This window comes from Equus caballus, chromosome X (assembly GCF_041296265.1).
Source record: "Equus caballus isolate H_3958 breed thoroughbred chromosome X, TB-T2T, whole genome shotgun sequence".
NCBI classification, from domain to species: Eukaryota; Metazoa; Chordata; class Mammalia; order Perissodactyla; family Equidae; genus Equus; species Equus caballus.
Genome location: NC_091715.1, coordinates 118,342,887 through 118,364,922, shown reverse-complemented (window position 1 = coordinate 118,364,922; position 22,036 = coordinate 118,342,887). Strand labels below are relative to the sequence as shown.

At 37.3% G+C, this 22,036-nt stretch overlaps 1 pseudogene; it reads left to right on the top strand.

Moving 5' to 3' along the window:
* Positions 1–4,587: 4,587 nt before the first annotated feature.
* LOC138921792 (uncharacterized) lies at positions 4,588–8,095 on the top strand (annotated as a pseudogene).
* The last annotated feature ends 13,941 nt before the right edge of the window (positions 8,096–22,036 follow it).

Sequence of the window (22,036 nt, the reverse complement as noted above, 5' to 3'; positions counted from 1 at the left end):
CATGGAAATCTTTTGCAGAAGTCCAAAATACAAAATAGCTAAAGCAGACCTGATTTCGTTTAAGCAGTTGTAGATATACAACTTTTTGTCCTCATGATCCAACTTTCTCTCCTCATCTCTTTGTCCACTTCCACATTGAATTTAGCATAGTGTCTAGTACATAGCAGACATTCAAGTAATATTTTTGAATGAATAAATGAACAAGTGAATGAGACACTTATGAGGAATCACCAGGGATCTGTGAAGAAGTTCTGCTTTATAGCTCATTAGTTTTAAGGATTAGAAACTTCTGAAAGACATGAGAAACACTAAATGTAGACCAAATGACATTTCATGTTTGTTTAAGGATTCAGAAGACCCTCTCATTCCTAGCAGAGCCTTAATACCAAGCATCATTATTTTGATGCTGGAATACCCTAAGAGAGGTTTCTTATACTTTGTACAAAAAAATGCATTTTATTATAATGTTCATTATAAATGTATTTTATTACAAGACTCACGAGTATGAAGTACATTTCCAGAAATATGATAAAAGTCATAGCTACATGATATCACGTCTGTAGGTAAAACAATGCAATTGAAATCACAAATTCCATTTTTCTCCATAGATTTGGCTTCACAGATCAAAATCTAACAGACTTTGAAACTGGTAGTCCCTTTGAAGCTGGGTACCTGAGGGTTACTGTAAATATTCAATAAGATTATCGTTTGACCTTGTTCCCAACACAGATGAAAAGAAGTTAATCTTGTGAATTTGCTTTGTTCTTGTTTAATCTGAGGGGTGACTCAAGGGTCACAAGGATTTATGAGCTTGTTTTACAGAAGAAAAAGAATGCCTTCAAGGATCACCAGATAACCAGCCCCCAGCTGCTGTTGACATCCAGAAGTCAGAATGTCCAGGGGCTTATCTGGAGTAAAAGAAACACGAATTACCTCTTTGTTTCTCTGAAAGCCCTCTTGCCAAGCTCTTTAACTCTATATAACTCCATCCTTTCTTCTCTTGTTAAGGTGGATTTGAGAGAACTCATTCTCCTGCCTTCTTTTTTGGTGAATTTGAATAAACCTTTCTCCATCTCCAGGCACTGATATCTCAGTGATTGGCTTACTGCCCAATGGGCACACAAACTTGAGATTAAGAGGCTTGCTATCACTTTTCACTTAAAAACAAAAAAGTTTTCAGAAATAAAGGATTAAGAGTAATTCTTCTGAGATATTTGCACATGGCTATGATACTTAATTTTATGTGTCAACTTGACTGGGCCAGGGCCTGCCCACATATCTAGTTAAACACTGTTTCTGGGTATGTCTGTGAGGATATTTTCAGATGGAAGAGATTAACATTTAAACTGGTGGGACTGAGTAAAACAGATTGCCCTCCCCAATGTGGGCAGGCCTCATCCGATCCATTGAGGACTTGAATAGAACAAAAAGGCAAAGGAAGATTGAACTCTCTCTCTCTTTCTCTCTGCCTGACTATTTGAGCTGGGACATTGGTCTTCTCTGCCCCTGGACTGAGATTTATATCTTGGCATTCCTGGTTCTCAGGCCTTAGGACTCACACTGGAATTTACAGCATTGACATTCCTTGGTCTCCAGCTGGTAGATCATGGGACTTCTCAGCCTCCATAATCACAATGAGCCAATTCCTTATAATAAATCTCATTGTGTGTGTATATATATATATATATATATATACACACACATATATATATATATAAAATGTGTTCTACTTTCCTGGAGAACCCTGGCTGATACAGATTTTGGTACCAAGACTGTTTCTAGAGGAACAGAAGTTTAAGGATGAGTTTTCTGAATAGATTCTGGGGTTTCTAGAATTGGTTCTCTAATCTGATTAGATTTAAAGACTGATGACTTTATATACAGTAGTAAAGAGAAAACTGATAGTCCATGGCATGATCTGACAATAGAGATATGCAAAATATCTGCATTGGATAAAGCTAATCAGCTACTTATAAGAAGCAAGGAACTGGATGACTGTGTATATAATACAAACATTTTTTGGAAAACTAACAAGTATAATGAGATTGGCTGGTTGCTCCTAATGTTGCTCTACAAAATGGTGAAAGAAAAAGATGAGCTCAGGGATTCAAATTCCCAGCTCAAGTACTATATCAATGACTTAAAGGCTTCTATATGTGCCTTAAAGGAGACATATATAGCCACTGTAGCCACACAACCTCCTGTAGCCACAGGGCTAAGATTGCTGAAAATCAAATGCAGAATCTCCTAAGGAAACTGACTGAATTACAACTCAAGTTGAATTCCCAGCCTTGCAGGGTGTGTCATGAAAGCATTTATTGGGAAAGAATGAGATCCTGTAAGTTGGAATGGGGACAGGTGGGAAGACTCTGATGAAACTGGGTACACTGGGCCCCTAAATCCTCATGAGTCTTTTTTTTCTAGTGGAAGAAATCTCCACCCTCAGTGTCAGCAGCCTCTCCACCCCCAGTCTTATCAGCCTTTCCACTCCTGTCTGAGGAAATTAACCATGCATTTGCCTGAGGAAAGTGTAATGTCCTCTCCAGAGAAAATTGTCATGTAAAACAATGCTGATTCTCCTCAGGACACACCTTTCCACTCCTTTTTGTTTCTAAACCTACAACTATACTTAAGTCTCAGCATGCCCCTAAAGTGTGACCCATGAGGAAATATGATACACTCCAAAAAACTACTTGAATTTTCTAAATCATACCAACAGAAATCCAGGGAAATGTGTGGGAATGGACACAGGGGGTGTGAGATTACGGTGGGAGAATGACAAAATTGGATCCGGCCAAATTTATTCACATGAGCTCACTAAGCAGAGATTTTGCATTTAATGTTCCAGCTCCAGAATTTATAAAAGGCTGTAACAGTTTGCTTGGTTGCCTGAAACATGGATGAAAAGATGGCCCATTGTGAGGAAAGTGGAAATGTCAGACTTGCATTGGTTTAATGAAGAGGAAGGGATTCAAAGGCTTAGAGAGATTCAAATGTTAGAGTGGATTTGTCATTTAAGACCTACTCATCCACACTGAGAAGGTCCGGAAGACAGACCTTTTGTTAATGCACAAAAATGGGGTTCTCCTACCCAATGCACATAAACAAGCCAATTAATTACAGCATCAGCTTTCGAGAAAACAGATCAGCTTTATTCTGTGAGATGGATCTGCAGGGAGATAGGGGATGTGCTCTCAGATCTGTCTACCTGATTCAGGATTAGGGACAAAATTTAAGAGGTCAGGGAGAACAGGTTGACACATGGAAACGCTGGTGAGACAGGTTTTGATTGGTAGGCTTCAAGCATTTATAGTAAGGTTCTAAACATTTATGATGAGGTGAGGAAGGAATTTTAACACCAGATCTTTCTGAATGATGGATCCCTCACTTCTGATAAGAGTCTAACTTTCAAGTTCCAATTGTGTCCAGTCCTTGGGTTCCATGGGGAGGAGAATCTTTGGTTCCACAGTCTTTTCAGGTCAAGATTTCTTCTTCTGTACATACTCTAGCTACATGGCTTTGCAAGTTTTCTGAAAAAAAATTTCTTAATTACTCTTGATGAGGTCAGTTGAACTGGACCTGGAGGGCCTGCAGTTATACTTTCACCAATACTGTAAGAAATGAATTTATGAGGGGAGCTGTAGCATCCTTGAAGAGCTCCATGATCACTCTTTTCTGTAGGTGAAAACTTACAGTAGGAACTGCAGCCACTTAATTGAGAAACCCAAATACAATGAGAGTAATTGGATTCCAATTGACAGGAGTAAAGTGGTGGCACTTAACAGTCATAGGCAAGGAGGGCATGGTTATCGTGATATACAGCAGACTCAAAGCAGCAATCAGAATAGCCTGACTCATGAAGACCTATGGCATTGGCTGATTGATCATGGTATTCGTAGAAGTGAAATACATAGGAGGTGACAAGAGATTTTCATATATTAAGGTATATGGGGTAAATATTCTGATTCAAAACTGATTCGGTGTGAACTAAAAAAAGCCTGATTTATGACTTACCAAACAGACATTGTACATCTGCTTTAACCATTAAAATAAGAAGCATACTTCCCCTCCTACAAAGCCAGTAGCGTCCTATTGGTAACACCCTATCAGTGACACCAGTATTAGTACTCCTAAAATAAGTTTCCTTTCCTGACATCAGGGTCATGTTGACCTGCTAATTTACAGCTGAATTTCTCTTTGAAACTTTGATGAATATGTAGCCTGGGTGTGTTTAATGTATATTCTTTGTTCTAAACAGGTATAAGACTGTACTGAAAACCATGCTTCTCCAGCATGCTTGCTTTGTTTCTGGAAAAGCCCTTCCCAGGTTATAATTCTAAATTTGGCTTGAGTAAAACTCATTTTATCTCTCTTACCTATAGAATGATGATTGGTTATTTTGCGTCACCAGAAGCCTCATAAATTCATACTAGATCTGAAGAAGCAGCAAAGTTCTAGGTCAACCGAAGAGTCTAAACTGAATCATAAAAACAGAGAGTCATGGCCCCACAATCAATTCTCAGACTTGAGAGAGTTTACAGACTCAGAGCCACCCAAGAATGAAGGGGAGGCTAGGTCTTCTTGAGAAAAGACCCTGGTACACTACCAAAACTTTATACTATTAATCTTTCTCCCATCTTTCCTCAAAGGGCCCTATGGCCTTTTACCATGTTAACTGTGCATTGGGAAAAAGGAAATAAACCTTTCAGGGACTACTGGACATTGACTCTGAATCGGCACTAATTCCAGAATACATAAAACGTCACTGTGTTCCACCAATCAGAGCAGGGGCTTATAGAGGTGAGGTGATCAACAGAGTTTTAGCTGTGGTCCATCTCACAGTGGGCCCAGGGGGTCCCTGAATCCATCCTGTGGTCATTTTCCCAGTCCTGGAACACATAATTGAAATAGATAAACTTAGCTGCTGACAAAATCCTCATATTGGTTCCCTGAACTGTGAAGTGAGGGCTATAATGGTGAGAAAAGTCAAGTGGAAGCCACAAGTAGTACCTCTACCCAGGAAAATAGTAAACGAAAAGCATTCCTGGAGGGATCTCAAAGATTAGTGCCACCATCAAGGACTGGGAGGTTGTGGTTCCCACGACATCTCTATTCAACTCACCTATTTGGCCTGTGCAGAAGACAGATGGATCTTGGAACATACCAGTGGATTATCACAAGCTTAGCCAGATGGTGTGTCCGATTTTAGTTGCTGTACCAAATATGGTTTCATTGCTTGAGCAAATTAACACATTCCCTGGAACCTGGTATGTAGCTATTGATCTGGCAAATGCCTTTTTCTCCATCCCTATCAGTAAGACTCACCAGAAGCAGTTTATTCAGCTGGCAAGGCCAGCAATACATCATGACTGCCCTACCTCAAGAGTATATCAACTCTCCTGCTATATGTCATAATTTAATTTGCATAATTTAATTTGGATCCTGATCACCTTTCCCTTACAAAAGATATCACACTGGTTCATTGCTTTGGTGACATGCTGATTAGACCTAGAGAGTGAGAAGTAGCAACTACTTTAGACTTATTGGTAAAACATTTGTGTGTTAGAACGTGGGAAGTAAATCCAGTAAAAGTTCAGGGGCTTTCTACCTTAGTGAAATTTCTAGGCATCCAGTGATGTGAAGCATGTTGAGTTATCCTTTCTAAGGTGAAGGATAGATTGTATCAGGCCCTTCCTACAAATAAAAAGGAGCACAACACCTAGTGGCTTGCTTTTGATTTGGAGGCAACATGTTCCACATTTGGGTGTGTTACTCTGGACCATTTACTGAGTGACCTTAAAATCTGCTTGATTTGAGAGGGGACTGGAATAAAAGAAGGCTCTGAAATAGGTCCAGGTTGTCATGCAAGCTGCTCTGCTGCTTGTGCCATATGATTCAACCAATACAATGGTGCCTGAAGTATCAGTGCCAGATAGGAGATAGGGATGCTATTTAGAGCCTTTGGCAGGCCCCTATAGGTGAAGTACAGCACAGGCCCTACGAATTTGGGAGCAAGGCCCTGCCATCCTCCACAGATACAAACTACTCTTCTTTTGAGAAAGAGCTCTTGGCCTACTACTTGGACTTATCAGAAATGGAACACTTAACCATGGGTCACTAAGTTACCATGTGATCTGAAATGCCCATCATGAATTCCATGTAATCTGACCAGCTAAGCCGTAAAGTTGGGCATTCACAGCAGGAGTTCATCATCAAATAAGGTGGAATATACATAACAGAAGCCAAGCAGGCCATGAAGGCACAAGTAAATTATGTGAAGAAGCAGCCCAAATACCTATGATCCCAACTCCTGCTAAACTGTCTTTTCTTTCTCAGCATGCACCTATGGTTTCAAGGGAGTTCCCTATAATCCATTGGCGGAGGCAGAGAAGTCTCAGGTTTACAGATAGTTTTACATGATATGCAGGCACTAGCTGAAAGTAAACAGCTTTGGTACTACAGCCCCTTTCTGGGACATTCCTAAAGGACAGTGGTGAAGGTATATCCTCCCAGTGGGTATAACTTCAAACAGTGTACCTGGTTTTTCACTTCGCTTGGAAGGAGAAACGGCCAGACATGGAATTATATACCAATTCATGGGCTGTGGCCAATGGTTTCACTGGGTGTTCAGGGACTTGGAAGGAACATGATTAGAAAATTGATGACAAAGAAATTTGGGGAAGAGGTATGTGATTGGACTTCTCTGAATAGACAAAATGCATGATGATATTTGTGTCCAATGTGAATGCTCACCAAAAGGTGATCTCAGCAGAGGAGAATTTTAATAATCAAGAGGATAGGATGATCCATTCTGTGTATTCCAGTCACTCTCTTTCCCCAGTCACTCCTGTCACTGTCCAGTGGCCTCATGAACAAAGTGTCCATGGTGGCAGGGATGAAGGTTATACACAGGCTCAGCAACATGCACTTTCACTCACCAAGGCCAACCTGGCTATGGAAACCACTGAATGCCTAATCTGCCAGCAGCAGAGACCAACACTGAGTCCTTAATATGGCACCATTCCTTGGAGAGATCAGCCAGCTACCTGGTGGTAGGTTGACTACATTTGACTGCTTTCATCATGCAAGGGGTAGCATTTTGTTCTTACTGGGATAGACACTTAATCTGCATACAGATTTGGCTTCCCTGCACACATGTTTTTTCTAAAACTACCATCCATGGACATACAGAATTTCTTATCCACTGTTGTGGTAATCTTCACAGCATTGCTTCTGATCAAGGAACTCACTTCACAGCAAAAGAAGTGTGGTGATGGGTCCATACTCATGGAATTCACTGGTCTTACCATGTTCCCCACCATCTTGAAGAAGTTGGCTTGATAAAACTGTGGAATGGCCTTTTGAAGACTCAGTTACAACACCAGCTAGGTGGCAATACCTGGGAGGGCTGAGACAAGGTTCTCTATAAGGTTGTATATGCTCTGAATCAGTGACCAATATGTAGTTCTCTTTCTCCAATAGTCAAGATTCACAGGTCCAGGAATCAAGGCATAGAAACAGGAGTGGCACCATTCACTATTACCCCTAGTGACACACTAGCAACGTTTTTGCTTCCTGTTTCTCCAACCTTATGTTCTACTGGACTAGAAGTCTTAGTTCCCGAGAGAGGAATGCTTCTACTACAAGACACAACAATAATTCTTTTAAACTGGAAGTAAAGAATGCCGCCTGGCTGCTTTGGGCTCCTCATGTCTCTGAATCAACAGGCAAAGAAGGGATTTACTGTGCTGGCTAGGTGACTGATCCTGACTACTAAGAGGAAATTGAATTACTACTCTACAACTGAGGTGATAAAGAGTATGTCTGGAACACAGAAGATCCCTTAGGGTGTCTCTTAATAGTACCATGCCTTATGATTAAGGTAAGTGGAAAATTACAACAACCCAATCCGCACAGGACTACTAATGGTCCAGACCCTTAGGGAATGAACGTTTGGGTCATCCCACTAGGCAAAGAACAACAATCAACTGATGTACTTCCTGAAGGCAAAGGGAACCCAGGATGGGTAGTGGATGAAAGGAGTTACAAATACTAGGTATGACCATGTGATCAGTTACAGAAACAAGGACTGTAATTGCAATGAGTATTTCTTCCTTACTGTATTTTGTTATGAATATAATTGTGTGTGTGTGTATTAAATATCTTTGGTTTCTTTTCCTCTCTTATTGCCTTATCATATAAGATGAATTATTCACTTTTATCATAGTATTTAAGTATTATTAATTTATATTACAATATTTAAGTTACGGGATATCAAAGTGAAAGGTAAACATCACTCAAGGACTTTACTTCTTATTTTGGGCAAGAGGTTAGTGCATTATTGGTTGTATGAAGGAATGGTTGTATCATGTTAGACAGAATTATGACCCTGTTATTGCATTTATTTGGAGATTAAGCACGTTTTAAGGAGATGTGCATGAATGTCAAGTTGACAAAAGGTGGACTTGTGATAGCTAATTTCTTGTGTCAACTTGAGTAGACCAAGGGATGCTCACATATCCAGTTAAACATTATTTCTGGGTGTGTCGTAAGGGTGTTTTTGGAATAGATTGGCATTTGAATTGGTGGACTGAGTAAAGCACATTGCCCTCTCCAATGTGGGTGGGCATCACTTGTTCCATTGAGGGCTTGAATAGAAAAGGCGGAAGAAGGTTCAATTCTCTCTCTCTCTCTCTGCCTGGCTGCTTGAACTGAGACACTGGTCTTCTCCTGCCCTTGAACTAGAACCTATATCATCAGCACTCCTGGCTCTCAGGCCTTAGGGCTTGGACTGGAATTTATAGCATTCACTTTCCTGGGTCTCCAGCCTGCAGACAGCAGATCATGGGACTTTTCTCAGCTTCTGCAATCTGATGAGCCAACTCTTTATAATAAATCTTATTTTATATAGATACATATATATGTATATATAATTTGTATTTTACATCACAAGTATACAAATATATAGATATATTATATTACAATATCTAAGAATATAATATATAAAACATATAATATAAAATAAAATATATATTAGATATATTAAAAGTATGTGTAATATTTTATATATTTATTAGTATATATAAAATATATACAAATATCATTGGTTCTGTTTCTCTGGAGAACTCTGACTAATATAATAGCTGCTTCTGCATTTTTCCTTGATAGTGTCATTGAGTCAATTCCAACTTTTAGTAATTCTGTGTACAGTAGAGCTGAACCCTGCCTGACCCTGCTTGGTCTTTTTGTGCCATCCTCTCACCTTTTGGCGCTATACCAGAAAATGCTCCTCTGCTATTCATAGAGTTTCATGACCAATACTTTTGGAAGTGGGTGGCCAGGTCCTCCTTCCTAGTCTCTCTTAGTCTGGAACCTCCACTGAAACCTGTCCAGCATGGGTGACCCTGCTGTTATTTGAAATACCAGCAGCAGAGCTTTCAGCATCACAGCAACACACAGCCGCCAGAGTATGACAACGGAGAGATGGGTGGTGTGGTTCCCTCACCAGGAAATGAACCCAGGCCACAGCAGTGAGAGGGCCAAATCTTAACAACTTGACGACCAGAGCTGGCACATTTTTTCCTTATCTTTGAGCAAATAGAAGTCAGATATACAAAGTGAGAGGAGCCAACACAATTTCAAGCTGGAAAGTCATTTAGAGATTATTCAGATTACCCTCTAAACTTGACATATGAGAAAACTAAACTCTAGGTAAGTGAAGGGACTAGCTCAAAAAAGATAAGGTTAGGAATAGAACCCAGACGTTCTGATAGACAGTTCAATATTCTTTTACATTACAACATTTGACAAGAAAAATAACAATGCTAATGATGATAAGTCAGCATAAACCTGTAGTGTATTGAAAAGATTTTTTTTTTTTGGCTTCTCTTACCTTCTTTAAAGAAACAGAAGAAAATTGGATCAAAATTGTACATTTTGCAAATTATCTCTAAAGTGCTTAACTTTACGGGAGCTGAATAATATGTTACATAATGAGTGTGATTGATAACATTTAAAAATGTTTGATTCCAACTCATGTCAAAGCCATGTGATCTGAATAAGTTTTAATTGGAGTTGGATGAGTTTCTTATTTCCAAAATCTATTGGTGAGAAAATTGGATTCTAACTTCAGCCAATTTAATTTGTTGCTTTATACTACATGGCTGCATGAATGACAGGAAAGATCAGTGCCCTGGTGTCTCAATAAGTTGGACTAATTTGAGGAGAAAAGCTTCTGATTTAGTGAAAGAGTATGTTCTTCAAAATAAGTGTAATTTAAGGCACACATAGTACTTCAAACTACACTAATAAAGTAATGTCACTCCCCAAACCACTAACTTAATTCTGTTTTAGGGAGGCATGTTTTTATATATTCAGCTTTTTCTGGACCACTTTCTCTATCCATCTGTTTTTTTTTCCTTAACTGGAACCTGATTCTCTTTCATGGACACGTGCTTCTATGGCACCATCAACTGACATTTTCTCATTTTCCTACAGTGCACATATATTAGGTCCAGAGAAATGGGATGGAATATCTCTGATTCCCTTTTACTATTTTTCAGACATTGTTTGATGACCTTTTTTCAATCTCCCATATAACTTTGAAGCCTATAAAAGTACCCTTTTTCTGTCCAATTTCAATGATTTTCAAGTCACTTTTCCACAATCTTTGAAGATGTTGGCATCTGTTTTACAGTTATATATTTTTTTTCTAAAAAAACCCCTCTTTTGGTGGTAAGATAGCTCAAATTAAGTTCAAGGAATGGGGGATATATTGAAAAAGTACCAAGATCTCATGGAAATTAATATATCCAGACTCAAAGTGACAGAGTTGGTAACTGGATGCCATCATATACTATGGCACCGACTTTCTCCATCTCTTTCATTTTCTCTGTCTCTGGCTTCCTCTCAGACCACATGATCTTTCTTCTCTGCTTCTCTTTGTCCATTTACACTATTACCGTCTCAGATTCCCAAAACTACCTGGAATAGTCTCTCAGTGTCCCAAGTCTAAATTCCTAGAGAAGAGACAGCATATTTGATTAGCTTGGTTGAGTAGCTGATCAGCAAATAATATTACAAACATGCTTATCTAAGCCAACTGCTACAATAGAGGATTAGGGAATTGTCAGTTATGAGAAAAGGGAGCTGCTGGCAGGAAAGCATCATAAAATGTTTTCCCTACAGTAGTTCTTCCAACTTCACTGCTATCCTCAAGTCCTCCAATTGCACTATTGTCAACACTTTTAGCCTCTATTTTTAAGGAAAGTAGAAGATAATGTTCTCTGCAATCAGTGTAAGCTTGATTTATGCTTTTCCTCTTTACCTCAACACTTACATTTTCATTCTTCCTTAACTCTTTTACCTGTTTCAGAAAATGAATACCCCAAATTCTTTCTAAAACTAAACTACGCTGAATTATTCATATGGACCAGTAGATCGAGATCCTAGAAAAGAGAAAATGAGTGGGGCCAACAATAATTTTCTTTTTCTTTTCATGTCTTCAATATCTTCCTTAGCATTGATATTGTCCTCTCAGTCAGCCATAATAATTATCTTCCCCATCATAAAAGAGCATTGCTCTGATTGTGCTGCCCTCAAGATACTCTTATATTTCTTTTTTTCCCTTGTATAGCTGAACATGGAGAAAATAGTCTAAAAATGCATGCACTTACTTCTTTTCTACTTGTCAACAAATTGCCATACTTTAAGACATGTTTTTTTAAAATTTTTATTTATTTATTTATTTTTTGAGGAAGATTAGCCCTCAGCTAACATCTGCTGCAATCCTCTTCTTTTTGCTGAGGAAGACTGGCCCTGAGCTAATATCAGTGCCCATCTTCCTCTGCTTTATATGTGGGATGCCTGCCACAGCATGGCTTGACAAGAAGTGCCATGTCCACACCCAGGATCCCAACTGGGGAACCCCAGGCCGCCACAGCAGAACGTTCTCACTTAACTGCTGCACCACCGAGTGGCCCCTAAGACATGTTTTTGTCTACGTGGCTAAGCTGTATGCATTTTCTTTATTACTTAAACAAATAAGACCAAAACTCAGTTACAACTTGCTTTTGCATTGTAATAATATGTTTTGGATTTGGAATTGGGAGGAAATGCTTCTTCCCCATTCTTAATGTTTCCTTTTATGTGAAGAGATATCTATTAGCATAACATTCCTGCCCTCTTTCCATTTCTTTACTCATTTTGTCTTAGGAGACGAGGAATGATTTAATATGATTAGTGATTTTTGGAAGGAGAAAATTCTTATGATTAGCAGAGTTTGCTCCTCTTCTTTTTGTCTTTTGGAAGTAAATTGTCTACAAGGAGCACTTGTTCTCTTCAGCTCCTCTAGGGGCAGCCCATTACAACTGGCATGTTAGTATTATGACATCAGAAACTGCTCTAGCTCTATAATCTTTAAAACTGAAATTCCCTTCCCAAAGAAGAATCATTTGCCCTCGCATTCTAGTGGAATATAATATTAGGAACCCACTTACTCACAGATATAAGCCACGTTCTCCAAAATCAATTTTCAGTGACAAAAATTATATTTTAATCCCCATATTCTTTATTCCTTTGTCATATTTCCCACTTGGTTCAGCCAGATTTATTGAGAAATAGACCTTTTGGAGGCAAAATAATTCCTGGAGGTTAAGGTTTTATGGGTGACTTTAAGCTTAGGTGGTCTTACATTAAGTACAGGACAATGGGTTGTTTTTTTCTTTTTTGATTTTTTCTTTTTATTTTTCGTTTTTCCCCCCAAAGCCCCCCGGTACATAGTTGTGTATTTTTAGTTGTGGGTCCTTCTAGTTGTGGCATGTGGGATGCCACCTCTGCATGGCCTGATGAGTGGTGCCATGTCTGCGCCCAGGATCTGAACTGGCGAAACCCTGGGCCGCCGAAGCAGAGCACGTGAACTTAACCACTTGGCCACCGGGCCAGCCCCCAGGACAATGGGTTTTTGACGAAGAAGTTTACAGTGGCCTATACAGTGGCTGGCTTTTACAGTTGTGACATTAGCTGTCAACTGCTGTGACCTTAGGCTATGTTGTGTTTTCACCATTGACAGGTGAATAGAGTTTATGCCACCTTTTCATAAACAAATGTTTATTCAGAGGCTTTCCAAGTCCAGGCCTGGAGTAAATGCACAAATCTAAGGTTTCAGGTTTCATCACAGGGGTAGGTGGATATTTTTAGAACTGTGGGCCTCAGCAAAGAAAGAGGCTGTAGGGGCCACAGCCTTGGACTGGCTTCAGAAAATGTTTGCCACATGGGACTTAGCAAACAAATGCTAGTCTTACTGGCTTTAGCAAAGGTGTGGGCCTCAGAAAAATCTCATACTTAGTAAAAAGCGTTAATTAACCAAATGATGAGGAATTTAAGATACAGACTACAACTTGAATTTAAACTACATACGCACTATTCTTAGTACATGTGTGTGCGGCTGAAGAAGTCTCAGCAGACATTACTGGGGCTCTGAGGCCCAGTAATTGTACTTGTAACAGGTACAATGGAGGCAAAGATTAAAATTTGGGGAAAAGAGAGTGTTTCCATATATAGGCCTTTTTAGCTAACCAGGAAATTGCAGAATTAAATGAAAATCTAGGCCAGATGGACTTAATAGATACATGTAGAACACTCCATCCACAAACAGCAGGTTACACATTCTCCTCAAGTGCGCATGGAACATTCTCAAGGATACACCATATCTTGGAAACAAAGCAAGCCTCAACAAATTCAAGAGGGTTGAAATAATATCAAGCATCTTTTCTGACCATAATGCTATGAAACTAGAAATCAACTACAAGAATAAGGCTGTGAAAGGGGCAAAAATGTGGAGATTAAACAACATGCTACTGAACAACCACTGGATCATTGAAGAAATTAAAGAAGAAATAAAATATTATCTGGAGATAAATGAAAATGAAAACACGCCATACCAACTCATTTGGGATGCAGCAAAAGTGGTCCTAAGAGGGAAATTCATTGCAATACAGGCTCACCTCAATAAAAAAGAAAATTCTCAGATAAGCAATCTCAAACGACACCTAACAGAATTAGAAAAAGCAGAACAAGCAAAGCCCAGTCAGTAGAAGGAGGGAAATAGTAAAAATTAGAGCAGAAATAAATGAAATTGAAACAAAAAAGACAATAGAAAGGATCAATGAAACAGAGTTGGTTCTTTGAGAAAATAAACAAAGTTGGCAAACCCTTAGCCAGGCTCACCAAGAAAAAAGAGAAGACTGAAATAAATAAAATTAGAAAAGAAAGAGGAGAAATCACAGTGGATACCACAGAAATACAAAAGATTATAAGAGAACACTATGAGAAACTATATGCCAACAAATAGGACAACCTAGAAGAAATGGATAAATTCTTAGACTCTTACAACCTCCCAAAACTGAAACAGGAAGAAATAGAGAATCTGAATAGACCAATCACAAGTAAAGAAATTGAAACAGTAAGCAAAAACCTCTCCAAAAATAAAACCCCAGGACCAGACGGCTTCTCTGGAGAATTCTACCAAATATTCAAAGAAGATTTAACACCTATCCTTCTCAAACTATTCCAGAAAATAGAGGAAGATGGAGCATTTCCTAACATATTCTATGAAGCCCACATCACCCTGATCCCAAAACCAGGCAAGGACAACACAAAGAAGGAAAACTACAGGCCAATATCACTGATGAATATAAATGTAAAAATCCTCAACAAAATTCTGGCAAACCAAATACAGCAACACATTTAAAAGATCATACACCATGATCAAGTGGGATTTATACCAGGGACACAGGAATGGTTCAACATCCGCAAGTCAATTAACATGATACACTACATTAACAAAATGAGAAACAAGGACCACATGATCATCTCAATAGATGAAGAGAAAGCTTTTGACAAAATCCAACATCCATTCATGATAAAAACTCTCAATAAAATGGGTATAGAAGGAAAGTACCTCAACATAATAAAGGCCACATATGACAAACCGAGAGCCAACATCATACTCAATGGGCAAAAACTGAAAGCCGTCCCTCTGAGAACAGGAACAAGACAAGGGTGTCCACTCTGATGACTCTTATTCAACATAGTACTAGAGGTTTTGGCCAGAGCAATTAGGAAGGAAAAAGAAGTAAAAGGAATCCAAATAGGCAATGAAGAAGTGACTCTAGCTGTTTGCAGACAACATGATCTTATATATAGAAAACCCCAAAGAATCCATTGGAAAACTATTAGAAATAATCAATAGCTACAGCAAAGTTGCAGGGTATAAAATCAACCTATATAAACCAGTAGCATTACTTTAACAACGAACTAACACAAAAAGAACTCAAGAACACAATCCCATTCACAATCGCAACAAAAAGAATAAAATGCCTTGGGGTAAATTTAACCAAGAAAGTGCAAGACCTATACAACGAAAACTACAAGACTTTCCTAAAAGAAATTGATGATGACATAAAGAGATGGAAAGACATTCCATGCACATGGATTAGAAGAATAAACATAGTTAAAATGGCCATACTACCTAAGGCAATCTACAGATTCAACACTATCCCAATCAGAATCCCAATGACATTCTTCACAGAAATAGAACACAGAATCCTAAAATTCATATGGGGCAACAAAAGACCCCGAATTGCTAATGCAATCCTGAGAAAAAAGAACAAAGCTGGAGGCATCACAATCCCTGACTTCAAAACATACTACAAAGCTACAGTAATCAAAACAGCATGGTACTGGTACAAAAACAGGTGCACAGATCAAGGGAACAGAATTGAAAGCCCAGAAATAAAACCACACATCTATGGACAGCTAATCTTCAACAAAGGAGCTGAGGGCATACAATGGAGAAAAGAAAGTCTCTTCAACAAATGGTGCTGGGAAAACTGGACAGCCAGATGTAAAAGAATGAAAATTGACCATTCTTTTTCACCATTCACAAAAATAAACTCTAAATGGATCAAAGACCTAAAGGTAAGACCTGAAACCATAAGGCTTCTAGAAGAAAATATGGGCAGTACACTCTGACATCAGTATCAAAAGGATCTTTTCGGACACCATGTCTTCTCAGACAAGGGACACAATAGAAAGAATAAACAAATGGGACTTCATCAGACTAAAGAGCTTCTTCAAGGCAAGGGAAAACAAGATTGAAACAAAAAAACAACCCATCAATTGGGAAAAAACATTTGCAAGTCATATATCCAACAAAGGGTTAATCTCTATAATATGTAAAGAACTCTCACAACCCAACAACAAAAAAATAAAACAACCTGATCAAAAAATGGGCAGGGGACATGAACAGACATTTCTCCAAAGAAGATATTTGGATGGCCAATAGACACGTGAAAAGATGCTCATCATCACTAATCATCAGGGAAATGCAAATCAAAACTACACTTAGATATCACCTTACACCCATCAGAATGGCAAAAATAAACAAAACAAAAAGTGACAAATGTTGGAGAGGTTATGGAGAAAAAGGAACCCTCATACACTGCTGGTGGGACTGCAAACTGGTGCAGCCACTATGGCAAATAGTATGGAGATTTCTCAAGAAATTAAAAATGGAAATACAATATGACCCAGCCATCCCACTGCTGGGTATCTACCCAAAGAACTTGAAGTCAGCAATTCCAAAAGTCCCATGCACCCCTGTGTTCATTGTAGCATTATTTACAATAGCCAAGACGTGGAAGCAACCTAAGTGCCCATCAACTGATGATTGGATAAAGAAGATATGGTATATATATACCATGGAATACTACTCAGCCATAAAAAAGGATAAAATCATCCCATTCACAACAACATGGATGGACCTTGAGGGTATTATGTTAAGTGAAATAAGCGAGATAGAGAAAGATAATCTCTGTATGACTCCACTCATATATGGAAGTTAAACCTGTAGACAAAGAGAACAGATTAGTGGTTACCAGGGAAAAGTTGGGGTGGGGGGTGGGCACAAAGGGTGAAGGGGTGCACCTATAACATGACTGACAAACAATAATGTACAACTGAAATTTCACAAGGTTGTAAACTATCATAATCTTAATAAAAAGTAAACAAAAAAAATGAATGTCTTTTTCTACCCTTCTTCCCTTAGACACCACTGAGTCTTTGTTATGGTGTTTGGCACAATTAAGTACTATATTTAGGGGACGTGATTTTGCTTGGCATAACTGTTATTGGATGGGCTTTTTAAAAAATTAAATTTGGCATGTTTGTGGCTGGCATTCCGATAATTGTGTGTCCTGTGAACTCTGAAATATGTAAAAATCAAGGCTTATGAAAGATTTGGCAATGAAAGAAGATCTGAAGGAGCTACACATATTCCACTGAGAGCTCAGGCTGAAGCTGCCAAAGGAACGCTGATTCTATCTAGGTGTTGATGAGCTCTCTGTTTGAGATTTAGAGGATAAGAAATTGAAAAAATTTTTAATTTGAACTTTTAACTAGCAAGAGTAAAATAATTTGATTTAGGGTTTTAAGTATTTTGTACGTTAATATCTTTGGATATCAACTTTCTAGGAGAATTAATTTTTGGACTTTTACTTTTCCCTGGAAATTTTATAATTTTACAATGAGGTGACATATTCAAATGTTGATGATCTTATGGTTGGCATTTTATTGTTCGACTATTTTGGTGATGTCTTTTATTCTCATTGCAGAACCTCTAAGAGGATATGTTGAACATAGTGGCTGGATATAACTTCAGCTGGGAAATAGAACAAGAAATGAATTTTCACCTGGCTTCTGATTTATTTCAGAATTTTCTGCAGGCAAAATCTATAATGACCAACTGTGATCCCAGAAAGATATCAAAAGAATTACTGTTTGGCATAGGATAGTCAGGCTCATGAAGGTGGGAGCAGGATTTTCCTGAAAGACTACTGATCTCTTCCACTGAGGTAAGGAGCCAAACCACCGGTTGAATATAGATTTAATGGACAAGGTTAATAGGTTAAAATTATAAAAGTCAGGAGATAAATTAAAAAAGAGCACATTTTTTCCAGTCCTGGTACTTTATTCCATTTAGAGGGACATTAATTAATATCACAAGTCTGACTTTTTTCCACTTCCTCATGGACTTGGAATGACTTAACGTGTTTGGTAAATTTAGGAAGAATTAATTGGCCGTACTTAGCTTAGTCCCTTCAACTTCCCTTTCCTTTGAGGTAAGGCCACACACAGAACCAAAATCTGCTAACGGAGACAAAGGATAGTCATGTCTTGGACTAGCATTGTTAAATTAGGTAACTGTTAAATTCTGCCTTTCTCTTATTGTCTTTTGTCTTTTTTTCTCAATTTATACAGATATAATGGAGGATTGAGAACTGATGTTTATTGGGTCATCTCTTAAAGACTGAGAGATGGAGTGTTGTCAAACTTTAGACATTTGCCAATTTTAATGTGAAATTCTTGAATTGTGAGTAAGGGTGAACATCTCTCAATATACTTATTGGCTGTTTCTATTTCTTTTGTTGTGTAGTATTCATTCATATACTTTTCTCATTTTTCTATTGGCTAAGTCATATTTCTTCTCATTTTTTTCATTCATATATAGGACCTCTTTCTATTTTAAGGAAATTAATCATTTGTCAATATACTGCAAATACTCGTATTCAGTTTATCTTCTGTCTGCTGACTTTATGGTATTTTTGAAGTTTTGTAATGTAAAAAAGTATTGAGTTTTTCTTTTATGGATTTATGGTTTCCATGTCTTGTTTTGAAAAGCCTTTTCCCATCTGAGATTATAAAAAATCATTTTTTGAAATCATATGGAATGTTTTAGGATGTATTTTTTTTTTTACCAAACTGGAATTTATCTCAATATAAAGTTTGAGATAGAAATCAAAGTTTATTAATTTTTCCCAAATAGCTGGTCAGTCAATTGTCCTAATAAAACTTATTGAATAATCCATCTTTTTCCTGCTTATTGAGAATATATTGAATCTTCATGGATCTGTTTCTGGTTTCTTTATTCTTTTTTATTGTTTGATTTATTCTTGGAGTATTACCAAACTGATATGTAATAGAGTTAGCCTTGCCTCATTACTCCTCTTTTTTATCCTCATTATTGTCACATATTTATTCTTAAAAATAATTTTAGACTCATTTTGTCATGGCTAAAAGACAATGAAAAATCTTACTAGTATGTTATTAGGATCATATTAGATTTAGAAATTAAATTCAAGACACTAAATATTTGGAATAGAATATCTTTTTAGACAAGAACAAAGCAGCTTTTCCATATAATGTAATATAGTTTCACAGTATTTCTTATCCATCATGGACACTCCATGTTAAATAGATACATAGACTTTGTTGATGTTGTCTTACTGTAAATGAGATGCTTCCTTCCATAATCTTTTCAAACTAATTTTTATTTATTTATAGAAGAGATACTGACTTTTGTGCATTAATTTTATAACCAGTCACCTTACTGAATTTTCTTGTTTCTAAGAATTTTTCAGTTGATTCTCTTGCATTTTCAAACTATATAATTTATACATAATGATAATTTTGTTTCCACTGTTAATTTGCCAATATAATTTATTTTAGTCTAATTACATTGGCTAATATTTCCAAAACCTATGAAATTGATATAGTGCTAGTAAATAGCTTTCTTGCATTTCTTATTTTAATGGGAAAGCTTTCAGTATATCACCACTGATGACAAGTAAACATTTTTATAAGGTTTGTTTTTAAAATCAGTAATGGATATTGAATTATGTTAAATACTACTTTGTAATTCATGGGGATAACTAAGTTTTTCCCCCTTTGGTGTATAGATATGGTAAATTATAATATCCTAAAATAGAACCATTCTTACATTTTTTATGAATGCTGCACTTGATCATGGTTCAACATATGCTTAAGTAACTGCTTGATTCCATTTGCTAATGTTATATTTAAGATATTTACATCAAAATTTAGAAAGATCTGTTTTTAGTTTTTTTGGGGTGCCCTTTTGTTAGGGTTTATTGTCAGCATTATGATGATTTTGTAAATTACATTTTGAATTTTCCTAATTTTTGGTCTTGGAAAAGATCATACAGTACTCACATTTCGTATTTCTTAAGGGTTCATGAGAATTCACTTGTTTATTCATTTTGGTTGCATGCATCATGGGAATAGCCTGGAACAGGTACATGAAAAGATGCTCAACATCACTAATCATCAGGGAAATGCAATCAAAACCACAATGAGATATCACCTCACACCTATTAGAATGGCTATCCTCAAAAAGACAAGAGATAGGTGCTGGCGAAGATGTGGAGAAAAGGGAACCTTTGTGCACTGTTGGTGCAAATATAAATTGGTACAGCCACTTTAGAAAACACTATGGAAGTCTCTCAAAAAATTAAAAAAAGAACTACCATATGATCCAGAAATCCCACTTCTGGGTGTATAGCCAAAGGAAATGAAGTCAAGATCTCAAAGAGATATCTGGACTCCCATGTTCATTGCAGCATTTTTCACAATAGCCAAGATGTGGAAACAACCTAAGTGTCTGTGGATGGATGAACGGATAAAGAAAATGTGGTGGATATATACAATGGAATATTATAAAAAGGAGGAAATCCTGACTTTGGTGACAACATGGATGGTCCTTGAGTACACTATGCTAAGTGAAATAAGTTGACGTAGAAAGACAAATACTGTATGATACCATTTGTATGTGAAATCTAAAACAGCCAAACTTGTAGAAACAGAGAGCAGAATGGTGGTTACCAGAGGCTAAGGGATGGGGGAAATGGGGAAGATGTTGTTCAAAGAGTACAAATTTGCAGTTAGAAGATGAATAAGTTCTGTGGATTTAATGCACAACATTGTGGTTATAGATAACAGTAATATACTATATACTTGAAAGTTACTAATGGTAATCTTAAATTTTCTTATCACAACAAAGAAATGGTAATTATGTGATGTGATGGAGATGTTAGCTAACGCTATGGTAGTAATCATATTGCAATCTATAAGTGTATCGAATCAATACATTTTACACCTTAAACTTACACAATGCTATATGTCAATTACATATCAATAAAGTTGAGGAGGAAAAGGGGGTGGCCTGAGATGGAGGGCAATGTGCAGCAGTGGTTATTTCTTTCCGTTTCCTATTTTTTTCTTTATGTATTTTAATGCTAAATTATTTTGTTGTGTAAAGATTCATGCTGGAACTTTGTTGTAGAATATACTCTGTACGTCACTGAAAATTTTATTAGAAATGAACTTTGCTAGTAATATCACGATTTATGCACTGGTTTATACATAAGGTTTGTGTGTGTTTGATTTTTTCCCTCTGATAATTTGAAAGGACTATATTCTTGAAAATTTAAATAATACTTGTCAACCTCTATTTATTGATTTTCCAGCTTTAAATGGTACTTATTGATTCTCTTATTCATTCAATAAATATTTATTGAGTGCCTACTATGTACCAGGCACTATTTCAGGTGCTATTTTAGGTACTGGGAAAAAAAAATACATGTCCTCGTAAAACTAACCTCCAGGTATAAAAGGTGAGGGAAATTGCAATTCCAAAGTCCTATCTCTTCTTCCTTAACCTCTTAATTTGTATTAGGTAACTTATACATTGACATGCCAATTACTATAACTTTATGTTCCATTCTTTAATAACAATACCCACAATTACTTGCCCTTAATTCTATATTTATTTTCTTCAGTGATTCCTGCAGGTTCTTTCATACCCCAGTCTCCGCATTTCCAAGATCTGACTTTAATTTGATCCACTGACTAGTTCAAGAAAATATTTCAAAACATGCCTGTGTATACCGTGAATTCTCAGTTCTTTTCATGTTGACAATATCTTTTGTCAAACTTTTTACACTAGTACAGAAATTTAGTGATATATGATTCTTGAGTCACACATCTTGGCTCGCTCTACTTTCCCATTCCACTGTAGTTTTATTTTTGCACTGGATGTTTCTGTGAAGTTATGAAGCAAGCCTGAATTTTTGTCCTTCTAGGTGACTTTTTTATTGTGCCTGGATACAAGGGAGGATAC